Genomic DNA, 16,978 nt, shown 5'->3' with positions numbered 1-16,978 from the left:
GCCTGACGCGGAGATTGCGACGGCGGCCATAGTGCCGAAGGCGAGGGGCGAGGCCCTTGACGCCGGAGGCGAGGTGTCGGCCCTCGCCGTGGTCAGGGGCGAGGCGGGCGCAGCGACCCGCCGGCTGAAGGGAGTGACGGAGGCGCTGAGTCAGGCGACGGAGGCGCTGAGTCAGGTCCGTTGAGCTATACTCTCTCCCCCACCTCTTTTGGGGTAACGGCCTTACGTACTGCGTCGCGGCCCTGCAGGTGGCTGACTTCGCCAGCCGTACTGCGTCGGGGGCCCTCACGGCGGCTGTGTCTGCCGAAGTCGAGAGACTTCGGACACAACATGCTGACGCTGTCCGTGAGAAGTCGGCCTCCGACAGCAAGTGCCGTAAGCTGACGGACAGGGTGGCCGCCCTGGAGAGGGAGAAGACTGACCTCCGGCGCCAACTGGCGGCGGAGAGGAGGGAAGCTAACGAGGCTGTCGCCAAGGGGCAGGCGGCGCAGGCGGAGGCCAAGCTGGCGCGGGCGGAGGGCAATCTTGCCAAGGAGCTCGCCGAACATCTGCAAGAGCGGCTCACCGCCCTGGAGAGCCGCGCTAAGGAGGCCGAGGCCGCAGTGCATGCGGAGGCCGAACGGACGCGCACGCAGCTTATGGATACATATCGTGAGCTGGGTGCGCGGACCGGTGAATTCGAAGTGCCGGACCGAGAGCCCGGCCTTCGCTGTCTGCAGTGGGTGCAGGAGGAGCTGCTGGAACTTCCAGCCGTCGTGGGGGGGTTGATGTCGTACGCCTCCCTGGTCACCTGCGAGGGGGCGATGAACGCGCTCTCTCGCGAAGGGTGCCGGCACTTTGAGGCCCTCGACCAGGTAGATGAAGATTTTGGGCAAGATATCTATGAGGTCGAAGACCCCGTGGTGAAGGAATCCGCCGGGGCCCTCTATGACCGAATGTGGGGTCTGTACGGTCGTGAGGTGGTCAGGGAACGGGCCGAGGCTGCGAGGGCTCAGGTAACGTTGTCGTTTGTTCGGTGTTTGCTGGATGTGTTCTGTGCGTGTGCTTGCTGAACTTTTGTGTGTGTTGTCTTAGGCGGAGCGTGGCGAGCGGGTGGACGACTTCGGGGCACTGAACAGCGCGCTGCCTGGCCCGGAGCCGACCCCTGCGGAGGCCGCGACTGGAGTCGCCCTGGAAACAACCCCGGAGCCTGCGGAAGACGCGCCGAGCGTGCCCACCTCTGCTGTGGCCGGCGAAGACCTGCCCCCAAAGGTGGCCGAAGGCGCGCCTGACGCCCCCGCAGCTGCTGCGCCGAGCGCTGAAGATTCCACGGCGGTGGTGGCGGAAACAGCGGCGGAGGAGACAGCGGAGGCTCCCGCAGCGGCAGGGCCTTCGCAGGTGGCGTAGTGGGTGTTTAGGGTTGGGGACTTTTTGGATGTTGTACTGAATTTTGGCTGCTGCGCAGGTTCAAGATTTTGGGCCTGCGCACGCAACCGCTACTACTGGGTTTTTGGCGGCTTCGACCGCGGAAGATGGAAATGAATATGGTGGGTCTGTGTCTGAGTTTTTTGATTTTACTGACTCTGGGAGCTCGGTTGAGTGGACTGAGGAGTCGTCGGAGGAGGACTTGGATTATTTTGCGGCCTTGGACGTGGCTGCGGCGGAGGCTTCGCCACACGCCGCGGACGCGCCAGACGTGCTGGGTCCTAGCACCGGGCGCCGACGACGAAGGGCAGAGGCTTCGCCACACGCCGCGGACGCGCCAGACGTGCTGGGTCCTAGCACCGGGCGCCGACGACGAAGGGCGGTTGCAAAGCGTAGGGTTAGTGCGGAGGAAGGGGCTCGGCTTCGCGTGAGTAGGGGTGGTCGGCAGGAACTGTTGTCTTTGCCGGCCGCCACGAGCACAGGGGAAGGGGAACTGCGAAGTCTTTTTGCGGGTGAGGAGCTTAGGATAATGTTATTTAATTATAGGGAGATGGGGATTATTCCTAAGGTGGAGCCGATGTAGAGTGTGGTGCCCTCGCTTGTATATGTGTAAAAGGTTGTAAGATGAAGTTGTGTGCCCTCGCGTGCCTGTGCCTGCGAGGGCGCTGTGTACTTTGTGTGGCATGGTTGGCTATGCTGTGCTGGTGTGATTATAGTCGGTCTTAGCGCGGATGGTTTGATGCTGTCGCTCCTGCTTTTGTTGTACTAGTTTGACTGCGCCCTTAGGCGGCTTCTGCGCGGAGTCTTCGCGAGAGACATCGGAATTTTTTCGCACTTGATGTGTTTAGTCCGGCTGCACCCTTAGGCGACTTCTGCGCGGATAGTCTTCGCGATAGACATTGGAATTTTTTCGCACTTGATGTGCTTAGTCCGGCTGCACCCTTAGGCGACTTCTGCGCGGATAGTCTTCGCGATAGACATCGGAATTTTTTCGCACTTGTTGTGCTAAGTCCGGCTGCACCCTTAGGCGACTTCTGCGCGGATAGTCTTCGCGATAGACATCGGAATTTTTTCGCACTTGTTGTGCTAAGTCCGGCTGCACCCTTAGGCGACTTCTGCGCGGATAGTCTTCGCGATAGATATCAGAATTTTTTCGCACTTGTTGTGCTAAGTCCGGCTGCACCCTTAGGCGACTTCTGCGCGGATAGTCTTCGCGATAGATATCGGAATTTTTTCGCACTTGTTGTGCTAAGTCCGGCTGCACCCTTAGGCGACTTCTGCGCGGATAGTCTTCGCGATAGACATCGGAATTTTTTCGCACTTGTTGTGCTAAGTCCGGCTGCACCCTTAGGCGACTTCTGCGCGGATAGTCTTCGCGATAGACATCGGAATTTTTTCGCACTTGTTGTGCTAAGTCCGGCTGCACCCTTAGGCGACTTCTGCGCGGATTTGTCGCACGCGAGGGTGGCTAGCGCTTAGCCTCGCGGTGACTTCGAATTGGTCGAATGCCGAAGACCGTTGTCGCGGTCTTTTTTCGACACATGTTTTTGCGGGGGATTTTTTTTCACAAATATTACATGGCTCCGCCTCGTTAAAAACCTCACCCCCCGGGAGGAAAAGAGTGCGGGCCGGTACAAGATTGTTTGCGGCGAATTACAAGGGCGAAATCAGCCCTAAATGGGTCAAACAAAAAATTTGCGAAGGTTGTCGATGTTCCAGGAGTGCTCCAGGTCCTCGCCGTTTGGCGTTGTGAGCCTGTAAGCGCTGGGGGAAGCTTTTGACTTGACTATGAAGGGGCCCTCCCACTTGGGCTCCAACTTGCCCTTGGACTCCGTCCGAGCTGTCCGGATGAGTACGAGGTCCCCCTCGCTGAACTCCCTCGGGATGACTGCGCGGTCGCGCCATGCTTTGGTTTGGGCTTGATATTTGTTTAGGGCCTGTAGGGCGAAGACCCGGTCTCCGTCAATGAGATCTTTTGAAGTTGGCTCATCCACGTCGGGGACGGCTGACGGAACTGTACGCGGGGACCCATGCTTTATTTCTTGCGGGGTCATTGCCTCCGATCCGTATAGAAGGCGGAAAGGAGTGAACCCGGTCGCCCTGCACTCAGTTGTGTTTAGCGCCCAGACTGCCTCCGGTAATAAATCGGTCCATCTGCCTTTTCTTTCATCGAGGAGCATCTTTTTGACAGCTGTGAATATTTTCCCATTGGCGCGCTCCACGACCCCGTTGGACTGCGGATGATAGACTGAAGCGAAGGCAAGCTTGGTGCCGATGGAGAAACAAAAATCCTTGAAATCTTGGCTGTCGAACTGCTTGCCGTTGTCAACTGTTAGCTCGGACGGTACTCCGAAGCGGCAAACGATGTTCTGCCAGAAGAATTTTTGGGCAGTCTTTGATGTGATTGTGGAAACAGCCCTCGCTTCAATCCATTTGGTGAAGTATTCGACGGCTACGAAGGCGAACTTAAGGTTCCCCTGAGCGGTGGGCAGGGGCCCGACGATGTCCAGGCCCCAGCGCTGGAGAGGCCATGTATGGGCAATCAGCTTTGTATATTGCGAGGGGTTGCCTGACCGAGGAGAGAACTTCTGGCAGGCTTCGCAGGACCTCGTGACCCGATTTGCGGTGCAGATCATTGCGGGCCAGTAAAACCCTTGTCGGATCACCTTGGCAGCCAGGGCCCTTGGCCCTGCGTGCGAGCCACACGTACCACTGTGGACTTCGCGTAGGATCTGCATGCCTTCGGTTTCGGTGACGCATTTCAGTATTGGCTGACTGACCCCTTTCTTGTATAATTGGCCCTCAATCAGTGCGAAGTCCCTGCTTCGATGTCTGAGGCGCTTTGCCTCACTGACGTCAGTTGGATGATAGTACCCCTGTAGGAACAGGGTTATTGGTGCCCGCCAGTCTTCGGTCATGATTAGGTTGACTATACGGTGGCCCTCGCTATCATTAGTTATTTGGAGCCCTTCGGGGCTCCGGACGGCGGGCGTGCCGATGGTATGAAAGAACACGTCGGAGGGCAAGGGCTCGCCCCTGGCGGCAACCTTGGCCAATGCGTCGGCCTCCTCGTTCTTGGCCCTATCCACATGCTGCAGGGTGAATCCCTTGAACTGTCTCTCGAGACTTCGGATAGCCGCGAGGTATTGCATGAGCGCGGGGTCCTTTGCTGCATAATCTTTCTCGATCTGGCCGGCAACTATCTTGGAGTCTGTCTTGATGATACATGTGGTGACTCCGAGGGCCCTTAGCTTGCGGAGGCCGAGGATAACCACTTCATACTCTGCGATGTTGTTTGTGCATCTGTCGGACTCCAGAGCGAAGCTGAGGCGTGCTGCATATCTGTGTTTGACTCCGGTTGGTGAGGTGACAATTGCAGCGACGCCTGCCCCCGCATGGCACCATGCGCCGTCGCAATGGATGGTCCAGACCTTTTCTGTGGACGGGTCCGGCTGTGCTACTGGCCCAGTCCAGTCGACGACGAAGTCTGCCAGGACTTGCGACTTGATGGTTGTCCTGGGCTCGAAGCTGATGTGGTAGCCGGAGAGTTCGGCTGCCCACTTGGCAATCCTCACCGATGCCTCCGGGTTTCTGAATAGTTCGCCGAGCCCCCTGTCAGAGGTGACTCGGACCTTGAATGCTTCAAAGTAATGGCGCAATTTGCGCGAGGACATAACAACTGCGTAGGCGATCTTCTCCAGCTCTGTCATGTTGCATTTGGACGGTGTCAGGACTTCGGAGACATAGTAAATAGGGCACTGTCTGACTGTGCCTTCAATAGTCTGCTCCTGCACTAGTGCCGCGCTGACCGCGTGCGGCGAAGCCGCGACATAGAGCAATAGGGGGAGCGAGGGGTCGGGGCTTGTGAGGATGGCCAGCTCCGATAAGTACTGTTTTAATGAGGCGAAGGCCGCTGCTTGCTCCGGCCCCTAGGCGAAGTCTTTCGCACCGCGAAGTGTTTTAAGGAAGGGGAGACTTCGCTCGGCGGACCTAGAGATGAATCTGTTGAGAGCGGCCAATCTGCCTGTCAGACGCTGGACGTCCCTGACGGACTGCGGAGGCGACATGTCGACGATGGCCTGGATCTTGGTTGGGTTGGCCTCGATGCCGCGGTGTGACACCAGGTAACCCAATATCTTGCCCTGGCGAACACCAAAGACACACTTTTCCGGGTTCAGGCGGAGTCGTGCATCTCGCATGTTCGCGAATGTCTCGGCGAGGTCGGCGAGATGGTCCTCCTTATTCTTGCTGGAGACGACGATGTCGTCCACATATGTAAATATGTTTCTGCCGACCTGCCCTTCGAGTACTATTTTGGTGAGTCTGGAGAAGGTGGACCCCGCATTCTTGAGTCCCTCCGGCATCCTGATGAAGCAATAAGTGCCGAAGGGTGTTATAAAGCTGGTGCTAGCCTTGTCTTCCTCCTTCATGTATATCTGGTGATAGCCGGAGAAGCAGTCGAGGAGTGACATGACCTCGCATCCGGTCGCGCTATCGACTATTTTGTCGATCCGCGGCAACGGGAAATTGTCCTTCGGGCAGGCCTTATTGAGACTGGTGAAGTCTATGCACATTCGCCATTTCCCGCTTTTTTTCTGCACCATTACGACATTGGAGAGCCACGTGGGGTAAGCCACTGGCTCGATGAATTTAGCTTCTAGGAGGCGGTGCACTTCCGCCTTGGCGGCCTCTGTCTTTTCGTCGGACATTTTGCGGAGCCTTTGCTTTTTTGGTCGCACCGAAGGGTCAATTCCCAAGCTGTGCTCAATTATGGATCGGCTGACTCCGACCAGGTCTAGGGCGGACCAGGCGAAGACATCTTTATTTTTGGCCAGGCAGCAGAGAAGCCTCTCTTCTTCATGTGACGTAAGGTCTTCGCTGATAGTGACTGTCTGCTTGGGCGTGGCCTGATCAAGGGGAACAGTCCTGGTTCCATCGTGGCTCTGCAACTGTGCCTTCTCGTGCTGCTTGTCGGCTAGGCTGGCAGGCGCGGGGACCTCGCGCTGGGTCGTGAGACAGTGTACGTTCCTCTGACCAGGCACGAAGTCCCGCTCTATGTTGCACGCCGTCTGCTGGTTGCCGTAGATCGTGATAGCGCCTAGCGGACCTGGTATCTTCATACATAGGTACAGTCCGTGGATGGCAGCTTCGAACTTATTGATGGAGCCCCGGCCCATGATGGCGTTGTACGGATATACCATGTCGACAATGTCGAAGGTTACTTGCTCACTTCGGGCATTGGGTGCTACACCGAAGGAGAGGGGAAGCTCTATTTTGCCAACGGGAAAGGTGCCCTTGCCGCCGAAGCCATACAACGGATTGTCCGAAGGCTTGAGCAGACTGTGGCTTATACCCATGCGGTCGAAGGCGTGGAGGAAGATGATGTCCGCCTGGCTGCCATTGTCGACTAGGACCTTGTGTAGGTCCCAGCCTGCCACGCTGCAATTGATGACCATAGCGTCGATGTGGGGGGCGCTGCGCAGGTCGACGTCTCGTGCATCGAAGGTTAGCGGTATGTGGGACCACTTCGTCTGCACGACTGGGCCGGTGACCGCGACATGGTTGATGCTGCGGTAGTGGTCCCGCTTCTGCCGCTTGGTGTCGAAGTCAGTGCTGGACCCCCCTGTTATCATGTGAATGACTCCGCGATATGGTTGATCGGCGAAGTCTTCCTGCTTTGGGGCATGGGGGATGTTTTGGTGTTGCTGGTGTGGTGGTGGGGGTGGAGGAGGTACGATTTGTACTTCCTGATGGTGTTGGTAAGCGTGGTGCGGTGGATGCGGAGCGGGAGCGTGGATATATGGTGGGGGGTGGCTGAAAATTTTGCGCGACAATTCTGGGATTGTCGGCTGGCTGCGCCCGCGCCATTCTGTCTCTGGTGGCCTTCGTTTCGGGGCAGTCTTTGGTTTGGTGGGCGCAGTCTTCGCCGTGGAAAAGGCAGTAGAACCGGCGCGGCGGCTGCGCGCGCCCTCGGCCCCTGCCACGAGTTCCGTTTCCGCGGCCTTGGGGGGGATATTCCTGGCGACGAGGGGGGTCAGCAGCAGGCTGCTGGTTTGCGATGTTGTGCACTTGCTGTTGACTGCGGCCATCTCGGCCGGAGTCTGGTTGCGGAGTCCTCGTCCATGTGCGGCTGGACTGCGGGGCATCTTTGGGCTTCCGCTGTGACTCAACTTTGCGCTGGTGGAGCTCTTCGGATTTGGCATATTTTTCAAAGAGCTGATATAGCTCCTGAAGGTTCTTGGGTGGATCTCTGATACAGTGGCTGTAGAGGACGCCGGCCCGAAGGCCACTGATGGCGTAGTGGATAGCGATCTGATCATCGACGGAGGGCAGCTGTGACTTGAGCGTTAAGAATTTGCGGTAATACTCCCGCAGAGTCTCCTTTTCCAGCTGTTTGCAAAGCGAGAGCTCGGCCAAAGCGTCGGTGTCTGGGCGGTACCCTTGGAAGTTGAGAAGGAACTTGTCCCTGAGACTTCTCCACGAATCAATGGACAGCGGAGGCAATCTGGTGAACCAGGTGAGTGCTGGGCCCTCTAGGGCGATGATGAAAGACTTCGCCATTGTGGCGTCGTCCCCTCCGGCGGATGCAACGGCGACTTGATAACTCATTATGTATTGCGCCGGGTCGGTGCTGCCGTTGTACTTGGGATATGCCCCTGCTCGGAAGTTAGCTGGCCAAGGCGTCACTTGCAGGTGTGGCGCCAGGGGACTTCGCTCTTCGAGGTAGTTGACCCCTTGGAATGGCGCGCCGTGCTGGAAGGCGTAGTCATGTTGGGGGAAACGCGGGTTCTCCTGCTGCGCCCGGTGTTGCAGGGGTGGGCCATGCTGTAGGCCGAGGTGGCCTTCGCGCGTGTCCTCCGGTTGCGCGCGCTGCTGGAGGGGTGGCTCTTGCTGTAGACCGAGGTGGCCTTCGCGTTGCATCAGCGCGATCTCGCGCTCGAGGTCTTGGGCCTTCTGCTCCTCGTCGCGTATCATCTGCCGCACCTTGGCTAGTGCGGACACACGTTGGCGCTTGGCTTCCAGTATCTCTTTCTGCCTCTGGAGATTGCGGTTCTTGAGGCGCAGGGCGCGCAGCTGTAACTGTTCTTCTGTTGAGACGCCGAGGACCTCGCCGTCCTCGGTGAGATCCGCGCCCTCCACTGGGGCGAAGCCTGGGGGCGGCTGCGATTGTCCTTCGGGCCCGCAGGTGCGGAAGGTGTCGTCTTCGCAGGTGCGGGGGATGTTGTCTTCAGTGGGCTCTTGGTGGGTGGATTGGGTGAGGGCGAGGGCCTTGCCCTTTCTTGCGGCCAGCAGTGCTGCCTTCGCAGCCTCGTCAGCCTTCGGGTTAGCTCTCTTGGGTGCCATCGCGGGTGGTTTGGTCGTAGCACGAACGGTGGGCGCCAAATGTTGGAACTTGCTCTCAGCAGCAAGGAAGCCAACAAGGGTGAACGGTGGTGACAACAGGGTTACGTGCACGGGGGCAATAGCTCTGTTGATCTAGCCTCTCACGGGCACTGTGCGGGGGTATTTATAGGTATCTGAGTGCCCAGCGCCTTGTGTTAAGGACGCATGTGCCCTCAGACACCTAGTTTATCCCCAGAATATTCCCATAAAGCAGGGTTACAAGCCGTAATTACAAGAATGCCTTTACAAACTAGGCCCGTAACACAAAGGCGGCCACGCGGGGCCCGTTACAATGGGCCAGATCACACGTGGGCCTTAGAGCAGGACGAGGCCGTGCTACGGGGAGACGTCACCGCAGGCCTTCGTCTGGTGCTGAATGAAGCGAAGGGTGTCCCTGCCCGTTTTGTCTTTGTCAGACCAGCGACTGCGGCGAAGGGCGACGAGCGAAGGGTGGCGTCTTTGCCTTCGCCCCAACAGCCGCGCAGTTTAGGTCCTTGCCCGTGTAGGACTGCTCCTTGCCGCGAACGTAGCCTGTAGGCTTGGCAACGATCGACACCGACAAACGATTGAAAGCCAAAGCTACTTAGGCCTCACTGTCCAACTCGACATCGACGTCGAGGACCAGGCGTTTCTTCCCCCTCGTCGGAGCCGCCATCGGAGGAAGAGCACTCTCGGATCGAGCTCACAGATATTGGTGGCGCCATGGAAAGGGATGAGAGTTAGGTTTTCATCAGCAGCGTCGTGGTTACAGCGAGGGGCAACAATGACTTTTACCGTAGGTAAGAAAAGGTTACAGAGGCCGGGACATTAACAATATCAAAATGGCGCGGGTGTTTCCTCCATAATACCAAACTGGCGAAGCACGACTGCAGAGTTATAAAGTGGCGAAGTCGCGCGACGAGAATGTTACAAATTCAAATAACTCTTCCAAAAAACTCCATTACTAAAATTCCGAAGTTCAACGGATTATAATACTAAAATTCTACTAGCTCCGTTACTTCATCATCAGTCTTCACATAGTGTAATGGTCTGCTCTGTATAGGAATACCCTGAGGTGGTAGGTTCGACTCCTATCAACTCTGTTCAGCTATTCCTTTTTTTTATTTTTTTTGCCTATCTTCTTCACCTAACTCCGAAATGGCTGGACGTCCTCGCATAACCTCCCTACACATATCTTCTTTACCTGACCTCTCTTCCTTACCCTCCCTCATAGCAGTCAGCTGCCGTGGTCCGGTGACCTCCCCACGATGCCTCCCGGGAAGAGATCCACACGACCCTCACATAATTCCGAAGGTAATTTTGTTTAGTTGCTCCTCTCTGTTCGTCACTTCGTGAAGCAGTGGGATCTAGGTTTGGGAAGGTTTTCTCCACCATGGCCATGACGACTCATGAGCTCTGTCCCCATCCTTCCCGCCTCCCATACCTCCACCATCTATCGCCTCCTCTTCTCTGTCGCCTGACTCGTCCTCGCCATCGCGACGCCTCCTCCTTTGCCTTCACTGTCTCCACTAGCCGCAACCGCCATCACCTGCAGCAACCTCCGCCTACCGTTGCCTTCCACTATGGCCGCGCAAATGACTCGTTCCGAGCCTTCAGCGGCCACCTCGCTCGGCAAATTCTCCGCCGGCGACAGGGAGAAGGTGCTTGCTGCCGTTGGCATACACACAACAACTTCTCTGCGCTACCTGCTTCCTGCCCAACCCCGAACCTCCATAAGCTTTGGATCTGGGTAGAATCATGATGTAGATTGTGGCTGCTCATGTCACATATGTCCTAGAAACTTCTAGCTATTTTAGTATCTAGCTGCTAGCCTACTACCATGGTGTGATCGGTTAAGATATTGCTTGTGTGTCTACTATTCCCTGCAATTCCTGCTAACTAGTAAATGGCGCGCCCTTTGCGCGCGTTAGAAAAAAACGGTAATATAAGTCATAACAATATTATGTTGGTTTGAGGTTGTACATGCACATTTCATAAACTAAATGATAATTTCATATTAAGTAAAAGTTCATTTTGTAGTGGTTGTAGATTTAAAGTGTTATCACTATTAAATTTCAATCATCATGAAAACTGCCTTGCAAACTGAAAGATCTTAGCCTTAAGGCAACACATTTAAAAATACTATTGAATTTTCTGAGTAATATTTCAGTAGTACAGTGAGTAATGAACCAATGATAATTCAAGACATTCTAAGACCATAAGTTAAAGCATGTTTTTGAGTAATATTTCAGTAGTACCGTGAGTAATGAACTAATGATAATTAAAGACATTCTAAGACCATAAGTTAAAGACATTCAGTAATATTTTCTGGTTGCTTAGATCTCTTGGCTATATGCGCCAATTGCAAATGCTCACTATTTCAGAATACAATTTTTCAATTAGACATAGCTAGATCGATTTTATTCATTGTCAAACCAAACAGGATGTTTTTTAACATTGGGTGGAGAACTTTATCCATCTATATATAACATTTTGGACCAAGCAAGAAATTGACACAAGATATCAATTGTTGAATATAATTGATGCATTACAATTTCTTCTTTATTGTGTTTGATACCTTTTTCATTTATTCATTTACATTTTAAATGTACAGAAGACCCTCTTACTGAATACGAGAACATGAGGGCTGTGAATATGATGAAGAACAATCAATTGTTTCAACGGCTAGGCCTTGGACAATTAAAAACAATGATCACCGCAACAAGTGCAAACAACAAACAAGGCAGTCCTCAGGAATCAGGTTCTTTATATGATGGTGAGAATGTTGAGGATTCTGGTGAAGAGGATGTTGGCATGGTACTGATTACTCTCTTAGCTTCTTCACATTATCTATCATTACTTTTGGGTTCGCAAATAATTTGATATGAATATGCTTATTGTGTTGTACATATATTTAGGAATTCCAAGCTCGTAAGGGTGTCCCTACCCACATCTCCAATGATGGTGAACATATGTCAACAAAAGTAACAAGAGGAAATAAAAGAATTATGGCACCTGTGCAGGAACAGCCAGTTAGAGTCACTAGACAAAGAGTTGCTAAAGTAAACCAAATGTCTACCCATAGCCTAAATGTTTCTACACAACCCAGTTCAAGTGCCGCCACAAACCATGATTTGACCCACAACCTTATTGTTCCTACACATCCTAGTTCCAATACTGCCACAAACCATGAGCCCATCCAAGACATGGATACTGTTGCATAACCTACTTTCCAGATACAGGAGGGTGATAACCACACTGGGAATCAAGGCAAGTGGGCATCTTAACTTTTTGGACTGCGATATCTATCATTACTATGATAATATCATGAATGATTTTGGCGAGTCACAAATATATATTGAGAACCTATACTTACCCCATTTGGGTACAACTTCAATTTGAACTCAATTATTCATATGTTGTATTATGTTTTATCACAACTAATATTTAGTTATAAGCAACATTACTCATATAAAAACAATTTGTGTCTATACAATTATAATTATTTATATTTGACACTAATTGTGTAAGATAATGTACATTTTTTGGCATGACCACAAACAACAGAAATCATACCATGGAGAAAAAGCATGGGCAGGCAACTTGAATCGTTAAGCAGAGGACTGGGAATCAAGATTCCAATCCAAATCACTGAAGGGAACAAAAGGCCAGAGCCACCTATTCAAGCTGCTAAGTTTGCATCAGAGGGTGGAATCACATTGAGGCAGCACATTCCAATATTTAACCATTGGAAGGAATACAAGAAGAGAGAGAATGAACCTATAATAAGAAACTACATTGGCAAAGTTACTGTAAGTTAGTTTTACTCGTCATAAAGTTCATTGGCCTTTTCAATCAAGACTCATATAATGATTACTTCTTTACTAGGCTAATTTCACGGTGGACAGTGAGAGCAAGACAGTGGAAGATGCATGTCTAGACATGCTAAAGAGTGGACAGCGCCAAATGAGGTATAGACTGAAATAGAAGTACTTCAATGGGATACCTGCTAATCAAGTGAGGACTACATCACCTATTCCAAGCATGTCTGACAACGACTGGAGAAAGTTGGTGGAGAAGTGGTCTACCCCAAATCACAAGGTACTTGCAATATCCAGACGTTTTCTACATCTTTATGCTTATCCCAACCTATGAATCAACATCGTCTTTGGAACACAGTGTGATGGCCAGTCCATTGATCATTCTATAAATAACACATGTTTCTTTGATCTGTTGCATATATAGTACTAGGTCAGCCTGCTAGTTGCTGCAAATATTTGACATATTACTTGACTGGGAGCAGACTTGTATTGCATCAGGGAACTGCTTTAGTACTCCATTGTTACTGCAACTGCTACTGACATATTTCTTTGACCTAAAAAACAACAAGTTATACATATATTTGTTTACACAGTCAAATAAGCATTACATGGGCGGCAGTTTTGTTTTGCTAGCCAAAAATAATGGGAAAAGGGGAATACAATGTGACAGGTGCCTATTTTTGGTAAAATGTTAGTCTATACATGATGTGATTGTGGCGTTGGTGTATCTTTTTTGAACCAGAGAATAAACTGCTTATACTATATTAGGCAATAAGAGTGAGTTTTCCATGTATTCACGTTTGTAGCAGTGTGGCATGATCTAGAATGGTGGCTTTTGCATAACCCTATGTCTGACATGATTGCTTACTCTGTTGCCACATCATATGTTTGTTTTTTCTTACTCCAGCTACATATTCTAAGTCTATATTATTTTTACATGCTTATTTGATACACAGGAAAGTTGTGCGAAGAACAAACTTAATCGTGAAAAAGTACAGTATCAACGATGCACAGGCTCTCAGTCCTACATTGCAAAGGCTTTTATATTGGTAAGAAAATAACCACTGTTTACTTATCTGCATAGTTGAATGATATGTGAATGTGTAATATTGCCAATAGAGTCAGTTTAACATCTATGTTACCTCATATAGTTGCCTCTGGTTGTTACATTTGTGTTCACTTACATTTCTTGATTATGCAACAACCTTTATTTTATGTGCATAGTTGAATAATCTATGAATGTGTAATGCTGCAAATGAACACCCATAACCATTTAAAGAGGTGGTTATTATGTGTGCTTGCTTCCACTAATTAGAGAGCATGTATCCTAAATCATTTTTATTGTATTGTTAATAGTTTATTAACAGGTCATCCACCAAACTATAATGTTTTAGGTTGTAGCTACGGTACCTACAAGTTTCCTAATCCTCCTTATTTGAACATTGTGCAGTTCCTCATGCTCTTTCTGCAAAAAGTCCATTTATATATTCATCAAGTACTGGATAGATAGAACAATAATAACAGAGAATGTATAGCTTGCTATTTTTCTATTTCTGTATTTGATTCTAACATCTCTAACATCTCTGTTTTTGTAATCGACTCTAACATCTCTCTAGCATTTAAATATATATAGCTTGCTAAAGCATTTAGATATGCAGTAATCGACTCTAACATCTATGTTTCTATTTATGTATACCAAAGCACAATGAAACATCTTTGTTTGCTCATATAGTTGTTCCTGATTGCTTCATTTACAATTTTATTTAAATGCTTTAGCGCTGTTCATATCTAAAATGCATTTTAAATTGTTATTTTAAAACCTACCTGTACCTTATTTTAAGACCTTCATTCTCACCGGACTCATTTTATATCATTTCAGAAGCAAGAAAAATATAAGGACGCGGAACCTAGTGCAATAGATCTTAGATCTTTTCAAGGAGATGCATTGTAGCAAAAAGAAAGGTTTTAGTGAAAAATGTTCAGAAAGCTATTGTAAGTGCTTGTTTTCCTTTCATGTTTGTACTAACAACTTGCAACTTGTGGTATACTATACTGATGAATAACCTTTAAATTTTATATTAGGTTGACATGGAAGAAATGGTAGCAGCACCAGTTCAGGATGGACAACAACCAAAATCTCCTACAGAAGTTGTTTCTAATGTGCTACCAGGCTCCAGTGTGTTCCTACGCAATGTTGGTCTTAAGTCTGCATCCCAGAAAAGCTCCACAACGACTGTTTCTGCAAAGGTTCAACAACTTCAGGATGAACTGAAGACCGAGAAGCAAGAAAAAGATGGCCTTCGGGAAGAAGTGGAAACCTTGAAGGCTCAAGCACAAGCATCTCAGGAGACCATTGATAGTATGAAGAGGTCGATGGAAGAAAATAACAACCTCCTTCGTCAACTATTAAGCTTCAATCGAGGCCAAGTGCCTCCATCATAAGTCTGGTTGACCACTATAGGACATGCAACCTTATGGCTGTTATAGTGGCTAGTTACAGTAGCTCTAGATTTGAAGTTATAAGATCATTTTTCATGTATGCTTAATGTTTAATACTTTGAGTTGAAGTTATTGGATTTGTTTTGGATTTTAAGTTAAAGGATTTGTAGATATATGTTTTAAAGTTATATTATTCTCTTCTAGATGAAATATTTGTGTTGAACAAATTCATATGATATTTTGGTTCTGATGTGTAATATTCTATGATGATATGAATGCATATGATGTATTCCTTGCGATGATGATTATATTTGTCACAAATGCTTTGTCAGCACATCACTTGTCGTGTCATCACATTTTATGACGAAACTTTTTGTCACAAATGTATTGCCACATAAGCGGCCAACACCTTTCAATTTGTGATGAAATTCTTCGTCACAACAATTATGCCACGTCATCGAATTTATGGCAAAAATTTTCGTCATAAATGTTTTGCCACGTCACGTACCACGTCATCACCATTAGCCACGTGGCAATGCATGTCAGTATGAATTATGACGTTTTTAGGGGCAATTATGACGAAATATAGTGTCATAGATTTTGGGACGAAGCTAGTATGCGTCATAGAATCTATGACGATTTTTTGATCATCGTCATAGTACTCTATTCAACACGCACCTTCTGTGACGATGGCTTTTTCGTCACAATGACGTCACCAAAACATAACTTGTGACAAATAAACACTAGTTAGTGACGTAATTATTATGTCACAGAAGGCCTAAAAGGTTGTAGTGTAAGTTGTATTTTGGTTATGATTAGTTATCAGGGACACAAATGTAATTTTGTCCCGGGATGCGTCTCGTGCCTATAAATAGATGAACAGTACCCCCAGTACTGTTCACGCTGACTTGTACTCACTCGCTCGTCACACTCGGATTCTCACCTTCTGTCAAGCCGAAGGTATAAATGTAATTCAATATTGTCCATGTTTATTCATAATTATATAATAAAAATGTCTTAATGATATCATATGATTATTCATGTTTTTTATATGAGTCATATGATCTTGCTTTCCATTGTATATTGAGATGATGAAGGTACGTCCTTCATGACCTTTGTTTGAAGGTTATTATATCCTAAGAGAAATAATGCTTCGAAGGACGAAGGTCTTTAACCATTAACATTTGTGTTTCCTTGTTCTTAATGCATAGCATTTGAGAACAAGTCCCCAACATTGGCGCCCACCTCCGGTGAACTCACTTCCACTGTTGAGACGATGGCTTCGTTCAACAACCAAGCTATAGCACCTTCGGTCACAAAGCTGGTGCTCCCAATCATGGGTGGTTCAAGTGCAGAGCCAGCCAACAAAAAGTAGAAGAAGGAAGCGCAGAGAAGAGTGCAGCATGTTGGGGTGAAAGGACCCTTCGTCAGGTCCAAGCGGTCCCACATCCCAATCACCTTCTCCTAGGAGGATCTTCAGCTCAAAGACTATCCCCACAACGACGCTATGGTTATATCTTGTGTCATCAAGGGATTTCTGGTCCACAATGTTCTCGTTGACACAGGCAGTGCATCCGACATCATATTTGCAAAAGCTTTTAGACAGATGCAAGAACCAGAGGACATGATTCATGATGCTACATACCCTCTTTGTGGCTTCGGAGGAACACAGATTGTGGCACTTAGCAAAATCACAATGTCAGTTACCTTCGGTTATGTCCACAACACAAGAACTGAGCAAGTTGTTTTTGACATTGTTGACATGAAGTACCCGTACAACGCAATTATTGGTCGAGGGACACTCAATGCCTTCGAAGCAATACTTCATCCAGCATACTTATGCATGAAGATACCTTCAGAACAAGGGCCCATCGCTGTCCATGGAAGTCAAGAAGCTGCTAGAAGGGCTGAAGGGAGTTGGACAGATTCAAAGGCAATACACAACATAGACG

The 16,978-nt window shown here is 49.5% G+C and overlaps 1 long non-coding RNA gene, 1 other non-coding gene and 1 pseudogene across 2 annotated transcripts; all 3 read left to right on the top strand.

Moving 5' to 3' along the window:
• The first annotated feature begins 11,383 nt into the window (after nt 1–11,383).
• LOC103639619 (uncharacterized) lies at nt 11,384–12,029 on the top strand. Its single transcript, XR_004549275.2, has 2 exons — nt 11,384–11,583; nt 11,685–12,029. It is a non-coding gene; the product is annotated as an uncharacterized protein (transcript).
• Nucleotides 12,030–12,357: 328 nt separating this feature from the next.
• LOC118476063 (uncharacterized) lies at nt 12,358–12,868 on the top strand. The gene is made up of 2 exons (XR_004855352.1): nt 12,358–12,578; nt 12,655–12,868. It is a non-coding gene; the product is annotated as an uncharacterized lncRNA (long non-coding RNA).
• Nucleotides 12,869–14,537: 1,669 nt separating this feature from the next.
• Nucleotides 14,538–15,012, top strand: LOC118476062 (uncharacterized; annotated as a pseudogene).
• The last annotated feature ends 1,966 nt before the right edge of the window (nt 15,013–16,978 follow it).

Source organism: Zea mays, chromosome 1 (assembly GCF_902167145.1).
Source record: "Zea mays cultivar B73 chromosome 1, Zm-B73-REFERENCE-NAM-5.0, whole genome shotgun sequence".
NCBI lineage: Eukaryota > Viridiplantae > Streptophyta > Magnoliopsida > Poales > Poaceae > Zea > Zea mays.
Note: the sequence above shows the minus strand (reverse complement) of the source record. Positions and strands in the feature narration are given on the sequence as shown.